This window comes from Myotis davidii, unplaced genomic scaffold, assembly GCF_000327345.1.
Source record: "Myotis davidii unplaced genomic scaffold, ASM32734v1 scaffold54, whole genome shotgun sequence".
NCBI classification, from domain to species: Eukaryota; Metazoa; Chordata; class Mammalia; order Chiroptera; family Vespertilionidae; genus Myotis; species Myotis davidii.
The window spans coordinates 1,274,358-1,282,791 of NW_006287915.1; positions in this window are offsets into that span (position 1 = coordinate 1,274,358).

The window sequence follows — 8,434 nt, forward strand, 5'->3', positions numbered from 1 at the left end:
GAGTCACCTAAGATCCAGAGGGCAGGTAAGGCAACCAGGACATCTTCGTGTCAGCCAGGATGTCTTGATAAGAGCTGAATAAAGGGCAGTTTTTCCTTCAGAGGCCCATGGCTTTTATTTGGGAAGGACAATTCCACAGATTCCACTAGAACTTGATGGGAAGAAGAGCAATGAGGTTCTGGTTACAGACGGAGGGGAATTACTTGGTGCCATCACATTCTCCATAGCAGGAAGGAAGAGCTTCACATAGGGTGCTCTTTTGCCAGTGAAAGCAAGACATAACAAAACAAAGAACCCAATGGTTAGCTAGGCCACACGCTGTGCTTCAAACTTGTGCTTTCACGCCTTATAATGTACTGTTGATATGTTGTTCCTTTTGAGTTCCCATACTTACAGGATGTAGTAATTTGGAACATGGTTGACTTAGCTACATTGGTCGCACTTGTCTAGATAGCACATACGTTGTGTCCAATGCAATGCTGAGGACTTTCTATATCAACTGATTGAATTCTTTTACAATCCTACGAGGTAGGCACTATTTTATCATCACCTCCAGTTGAGGGATGGAGAAACCGATGCAGAGTGACATGCCCATGGTAAAACAGCTGTTTAGTAGAGTTGAATTTTGAGATCAGGACATTTGGCTCCATAATCTACGCCTGAAACCTGGAGTTCCTCTGTTTTAATGCAAAGTACAAACATTAGGAAAATGTGCTAAATACAGATTCCTAGGCCACATCCTCAGAGATTCTGGTTTAATGTGTCTGGGAGGGGCCTGGATATTTACATTTCTAAAAGTGCCCCCTACCTTTATGATGCAGCTGTCCCTCAAGCCACACTTAGAGTTCCTGTGGGCCCCCTAGTGGTGATTGAGCCCACAATCCAGGCATGTGTCCTGAGCAGGAATCCAACCATGACCTCCTAGTTCATGGGTCAATGCTCAACACTGAGCCACGCGGGCCAGACTATAATGCCCTTTTAATGCATATAGCTATGTTTTGAGAATGTGACCTGACCTATGGCCTCTTTTTATTAACTCAAGAATGTTTAGTGATTCTTCTGGGTTTTATTGTACTTCTGTTATCTCTCGGCCATAATTCTTACACAGCTGTGACCAAAAGACATGCTGTCAGAGTGGAATGAATATGGACATCAATATGAAAATGACCAGTTGAAAGGTCCTATTTGGAATCTCATTTTCCTAACTGAAATAAAGGGGTATCTGTTTTGTGGTCTTACCTGAATCTAAATTTGGGTATTCAGAAAGCACATGTTTTTAGGTTAAAACTAAAATTCACATTTACCTAATAGAAAAACAGTTAAAAGTTTTCTTTAATCAGGAAATTCCTCACCGGTCCCAACTGAGCCCTCTAAATTGATAAAGGTCCCCAACAGCCTTGTCGCCTCTCTTAAGGCTGATGCCCTTTGACCTATAATGAGGGACAGCTTTCCTGGACCAACCCTCGCCTACCTGCCCAGTTGTACTGGCTAAGAGAAATGGTGGGAGAGACACGAGCTTTTACTCAGGAAAAAAATGGGAGAAGAGGACAAGATTAGCCTGAGACTAGAGCCAGAGAGGCTCAAAAACTCAGAGCCCCAAAGGAGTCTGCAACTAGAGAAGAGAAGGAAGGGAGGAGCTTTGAACCAATCAAGTGTGAATTCCATGGGAGAGACAGGAGCTTTTACTTGGGAAAAAAATGGGGGAAGAGGACAAGATGAGCCTGAGACTAGAGCCAAGGCATGTTAACAGGGGCCAGAGAGGCTCAAAAAGCTCAGAGCCCCAAAGGAGTCCGCAACTAGAGAGGAGAAGGAAGGGGAGGAGCTTTGAACCAATCAAGTGTGAATTCCTTTTCATATTCTTTTATTCTTTAGTGGATTCACAATCCCATGTTGTAACCAATCTCTCCTCAGAAGTGGCTTTTCTCTTAATGCCTTTCTCCACGTGACCCTGTTCCAGGAAGTTCTGCACTTCTAGGCCTACACACTGACGAAGGACCACTCAGTTTTCCTCATTTTCCAAGTACAGCTTTGTTCTGTGTGGGCAGCCTGTGTGGAGCTAACCTAACTCAGAAGATTTTCCTGTAAGGGTACCATTATTTGTACTTGTTCTTCTTAGACGGAGGGTGTCGGGTAAAATAAACACTTTTCAAAAAGAAATAATCGATGTCTGCTTCTGGCCTAGATGCAGAAAAGAGACCAAGTTTACCCTTCACCCTGAAATAGCAAAAATTAAAATAAAATAAAATAAAAATATAACAGGCAAAAATATACGAAACAAAACTTATTAAAACATTAAAGATCAGGCAATGAAGACTAGTGATTCCTGAGAGATGGCAATAAGATAACACAAGCATTATAGTCGCAAAATTTACTGCCTTAAATAAGTTTCCAGGTCACAGTGCAGGCGCAGGACACCTCGTGGGGCCAGTGGGCCTGTGAGTTGAGGAGATGCAGCTGAGAGGCTGGAAAGACAGGCAGTGAGAGCCGACAGGGAAGCGTTCTGGAGAGGAGCTGTGGAGAGGAGATGCTCAGAAGCCTGCTTAGGAGAACTTTCAAGTTTTAAACACATTTAAAAATGTTGATCCGTGCCTGTGTGTGAGGGAATGACTCTTGGCTATGGAAAGAACTTCCCAGGAAGATTAAAAGGATGAGTTTCAGGAGCTCACATAGGGCTGGCAATAGTGCCTGTTCCAACAGCCAGACTGAAAAACTTACAGTTCATAGGACATTGGATATGGACTCAGAAAGGTGTTGCCTCGGTAATGGGGGATCATTAGCCCCAGACCACATGCTGCTCTGGGCCTGCCTCGTGAATCTCAAAGAGGGGGCTTGAAGGTGTCAAACTGCGTCCAAGTAATGAAACTGTGTCTCAGAACAGAACTCAAACATATTTACAAGAACACAAAAACATTCGGTACCACCAACGTAAAATTCAAAATGTCTGGCATTTATCTAGAAGTTACCGGGCATGCAAAGAAGTGAAAAGATATGACCCATAATGAGGACTCCAAACCATAAATGTCAGAATTAGCAGACAGGGCATTAAGACAGTTATTATAACTCTATTTCATGGCCCAAGAGCGAGAGGAAAGATCTTGATGCCTAGAAGATAAAAAGGGCCCAAATTGAACTTAAAGATCTAAAAATATAATGTCTCCAATAGAAAACACACTGTATGGGAGTAAAAGAAAAGATTAGTGAACGCAAAGACATTATAATAGAAAGTCTCCAAAATAAAAGCTAAAAGACAAAGGGAATAAAGATAAATCAATAGAGCATCAGCAAACTGTGGGACAACTTCAAGAAGCTGAAGTATGCATCGCTCACCTGTTAGAATGGCTAAAGTTAAAAAGACTGAGTACACAGAATATTGGAAGTTTCTAAAAAACATTATGATCTGGCCATTCCATTCTTAGGTATTTGCCCAAGAAAAATGAAATCATATATCCACACGAAGATTTGTTACTAAATGTTCATAGAAACTTTATCTGCAATGGCCCAAACTAGAAAAAACTCAAATGTCCATCAACAGGTGAATGGATAGTATATTGATTCATCTGTGTGGCATAGTCATAAAATGAGCACTTCTCCAATAAAATGAAAAGAAACTAGGTAAATATTCTATGATCCCATTTACTTAAAATTCTGGAAAGTGAAAAGTTATCTATGATGCCAAGAATCATATCAGTGTTTGCCTGAATAGAGGGCAAAGGTGAGAGTGACAGGTAAGGGTGATAGTGAGGGATTAAAGAAGGGCACAGAAAACTTCTTGGGTAGTGGATATATGCATTTTCTTGGCTGTATGGATGGTTTTGTGGGGGTATGCATATGTCAAAATTTAAGAAATTGTACAGTTGAAATATGTGTCATTTATGACATGCCAGTCATACATATAGTAAAGTGATTTTTTTAAAAAAAGATATAACTTTTTCCAGTCTGTGAAACACATATCTTTTTCTTTTAAGTATTTTAGTTGATTTTGAGAGAAAGAAGAAGGGAGAAGGAGAGAGAGAGAGAGACACGTGGATGTGAGAGCGCAACATCAATTGGCGGCCTCCTGCATGCCCCCTATCAGGGATCCAGCCAGCAGCCTGGGCATGTGCCCTGACTGGAAACTGAACCAGCAACCTTCGGCAGGGCACAGGACGATGCCCAACCAACTGAGCTACAGTGCACAGGGCTGAAACAAAAATCTTATATAGAAGACTCTGGAATCACTTAGAAATAAGATAACATGGGAAATGTTTGTTCCTTAATAATTGCTAAGAAGGGCCTTTCCTTCAAGTCAAAAAAAATCTATTGTCTGGAGAGCTGAGGAGTGCGAGGCATATAATCACTAGGCCTTGTAAGCTTAAGCTGCCCACGGGCTCATACCCAGGAGACAATCTCAGGGGCATCTAGAAAGGGATAGTCACCGAGGGTGCAGAGCTGAGTACATGTTGTGGGACAAGGGAGGAGACAAGAATAGACCAGAGAAGAATGAAAAGAGTTGTGAACCCAAGAGGAACTCCAGTCAGGGTGCCACATGGGAAGAGCTGGAAGAGCTCGAAGGTCAGCGAGAGGCCAAGGGGCTGAAAGGCCAAGAGGGGAAAGAGACAAATCCAGCTCAAGCCAAATGGGGAGCCTCTGGTGAGTCACCCTTTGGACTTCTCCTGGTCAGTGTTTAATGTGCTCTGCTGGTGTGAGGCAAAGCCTGGAAGCAAAAGAAATGCCCTCACTCAACTGCTATAAGACATTACATTATTTATAAACATTATTTTCTTATATAGGTCTGGGCATCATCCAGGCTGAAACCCTTGATAGATGTGGTGGGAAAGAAAAGGAACCTACAGTTTATTTAAACATCAGTGGAAGAAAGGACTCAGTGTGTTTTCAGGACTCACACAGGGTCCCACTAAGGTATTTTCCATTGGCCTGGGCTATAAAATAAATGAGTTTTTAGTTTGTATGCCAGTGAGCTCTTGGCACAGGCATGCAGTTAGGCATGATAGAGATTTTATTAGTAATGCTTTACATTTGCATAGCATTTTAGAATTCATAAAATTTTTTCACATATATTTTATCTTGCTCATGTAGAGATCTCATTTTTATTAGAGTGAGTAATTATCACACTGATAAAGATTGAAGTTATTCATTTATACCAAATAATTTGGGAAGTAAATTTCATGGTAGGCAAAATTACAAGAAAGATTCTTGGCGGTCATTAGTTAGGTTTAGAAATCATCAAAACAGAACTTTTAGTAAGGAACTTTAGTAATAATTAAATTTTCACTGTCCAATACAGTAGCCACTAGCCACATGCCTGCTTTAAATTTAAAATGATTACAATGAAATAAACTAAAAATGCAGTTCTTCAGGCATAGGCCACAATGCATGTGCTCCTCAAATAGGATAGCACCAAGATAGAACATTTTCTCCTTTGCAGAGTTTTATTGGACAGTGCTGATCTAGACAAATTCCCTCCCATTTTCAGTAGCTAAATATACATTTGTTAAAATAAGTTTAATTTTAGAGTTGTGGAATTTGAAGCCCAAAGATATTAAATGATTTACATAAAGTCACACAAGAGCCCGTATATGAACCCAAACCTCCCAGGTTCCCTGCGAGTGACCATTTCCGCACCTTACACCCAAAACTTCTATTTGTATGTCCGCTCTTGTATAAGTGAGAGTTGGATACTCCAACCTGGCAAGTAATCAAACAATCATTTCTTTTTTTTTATTTGTATTCCACACTTATATTTGAAGTTAGTCCAGAAGCTTCACTTCAAATAAAATAATGATGTCACACTCTAAAGACACGGTCTGGAGAAGCTTGGGAGCTTTCCAGCTTCCCTGCTTTGTCCTTGATCCAGTCCCTGTTCAGTCCACTCTGCTCCATGCTGGGACCAGACAGCTTGTTCTGAGGTTCACAGAAAAATAGGCAGAGCTGCCTCCTCTTAAACCGTCCCCAGAGCACCAGGTGGTGAGGGGTTCAGACTTTCAAAGGTTGCTCAGCAGGGCTTTGAAAATTAAAGAGAGCCAGATGAGATGTGGGGAAAGCATGCAATTACATTTGAGAAGGTGCAACCTTTCAACTGGGCGAATTCTTGATGAGCCAGCAAAGTGAGTCATTAACCAGTAGGCCGTCCATGAGGCCGAGACCCAGGCTGGCCTTGGATCAGCTGCAATGCCAATAATTTAACCACCCAAAAGAACCCTGAGTGGACGCTTGGTGAAACCTTGGACCTATTTTTATTACAGGTTTACAACCCTAATTTTTCTGAAAAGAGGTAAAGAAAGGACTAGATATACTAGTATATATCGAGTTGATGATGAAATTCAAGGGCTCTTTCAAAAAAAAACAACAACCCATTTAGCAGGGTCATTGTTGAAGGTTAATACTTAATAGGCCCACAACTGGCCTCAGGAAAAATGATCACTTCCACATTTGAATTTTGGTAAAAGTTGTTTTTCCTGGACCACTCTTAATGTTATCCAGATTTTGGCAGGAATTGCCTTCCTGGACCCTGCTGGAGTTCTGGCTGACATGTTATATCTTCCAGGGCCCAACAACTGCTCTATCGAGTTCTGGGAGAGCAGCCTATTTTTGTTACCAGATGCTGGAGGATGCGTGACATGTCCTTACCCTTTGAAACTGGCTCTGCACAAGAGGATTGTCAACAGATGGCGACTGATTCTCCCTCTCCTTTCCCTGCCTTCCTCCCCCACCCCCAGGATACCTTCTGGCCTGAAATGTGTGGTTTCAAAGGGAAATTTGTGTGTGAAATAGATGTTGTGGAATGCAGAACAAAGATTGGAGCAAGGTTTCTTATATTTGTAATTGAGGGCTATAGGAAATGAATGGAGAGAATAAACCACAAATGGTCTTCATATGTGAGGCCTAATGGCAACACAATGGGCATCAATGCTGGGAAGCAAGCTACTAAGCAGCAGGGCATTGATTGGATGGAAGAGCTCAAAGTTAGCACTGGACTTACAATTTGGGTCTAGCCATTTACTTGTTAAAAAATTTTATCTTTATTGTTGAAAGTGTCACAGATGTCCCTCTTTTATCCCCATAGACCCTCTCCACCCCGCCCCCACCCCTCCCAGGCCTTCACCACACTATTGTTTGTGTCCATGGGTTATGCATATATGCATATAAGTTCTTTGGTTAATTGCTCCCAACCCACCCACCTCAGAATCTTCCTTCTGAGATTCATTAGTCTGTTCTGTGTCTTCTATGTCTCTGGACCTATTTTGTTTATCAGATTATTTTGTTCGTTAGATTCCACATATGAGTGAGATCATGTGATACTCATCTTTCTCTGACTGGCTTATTTCACTTAGCATAATACTCTCCAGGTCCTTCCAAGCTGTCTCAAAGGGTAAGAGAGCCTTCTTTTTTACTCCTGCATAGTATTCCATGGTAAATGTACCAAAGCTTTTTTATCCACTCATCTACTGATGGGCACTAACCATTGATGTTTAAAGCTCTTGTGTCATCTTTTCAGTTTTATCAGTGGAAGTCGATAGTAATTATCAATATTATTTATCAACCAAGCCCCCTAAAATGTATTCTTGTAAAGAGGAAGGTGAGATCATGATTATCAGCCCTTTGTACAGGAGTCGCTAAAGCCTACAAGGCCCTGATTACAGCACTACTTTGCCCTCAGGTTGAGAAGTATCAGCATCATACTTTTCACGGCACTATATAGTTTACAAAGTGCATTCAATGGATTTTGAATCTCTCAGTAAACCAGTACACTGGCACCACATATTCAGTGAGGAAATTGAAGCTCTATGAGATTAATTTCAGTGAAAGCCACAGATATGGGGACAGAATCAGAGTTCACCTTGGGTTTTCTGACACCAAATCCATTATTCTTTCTACTACATCATACTGCCTCTCTTTCCAGTAATTAAACATGAGAAGACCTAGGTCAAGGATCTCTAGCCTTTTTTGTGGCTCCTTGCTATCTTCTTGCTATGTCTTTGGAAATGGAAAGTAAAAGCAAGGAGGAGGAGATATTTGGGGATGCTGGCATAAGATCCTGAGATGCTGGATGAGGCAGAACGCTGTGCTTAATATCTGAAAACCTTTTTTAAATGGCATGGAAATTAATGTACTGAAGGGGGAGCTTGATTAAGTAGGGAGTGTGGTGGTGAAAATTTAGGGATCTATCATAAGAAACTTCAAGAGACTTCAAGATCTGATAAGGGCCTAATCTTCAAAATGTATAGGGAACTCATACAACTTAACAAAAGGAAGATAAAAAACCCAATCAAAAAATGGGCAAAGGACTTAAATAGACACGTTTTAAAAGAGGACATTCAGAAAGCCAAGAGACATATGAAAACATGCTCACAGTCACTAATCATCCGAGAGATGCAAATCAAAATGACAATGAGGTACCATTTCACCCCTGTCAGAATGGCTATCATCAACAAAT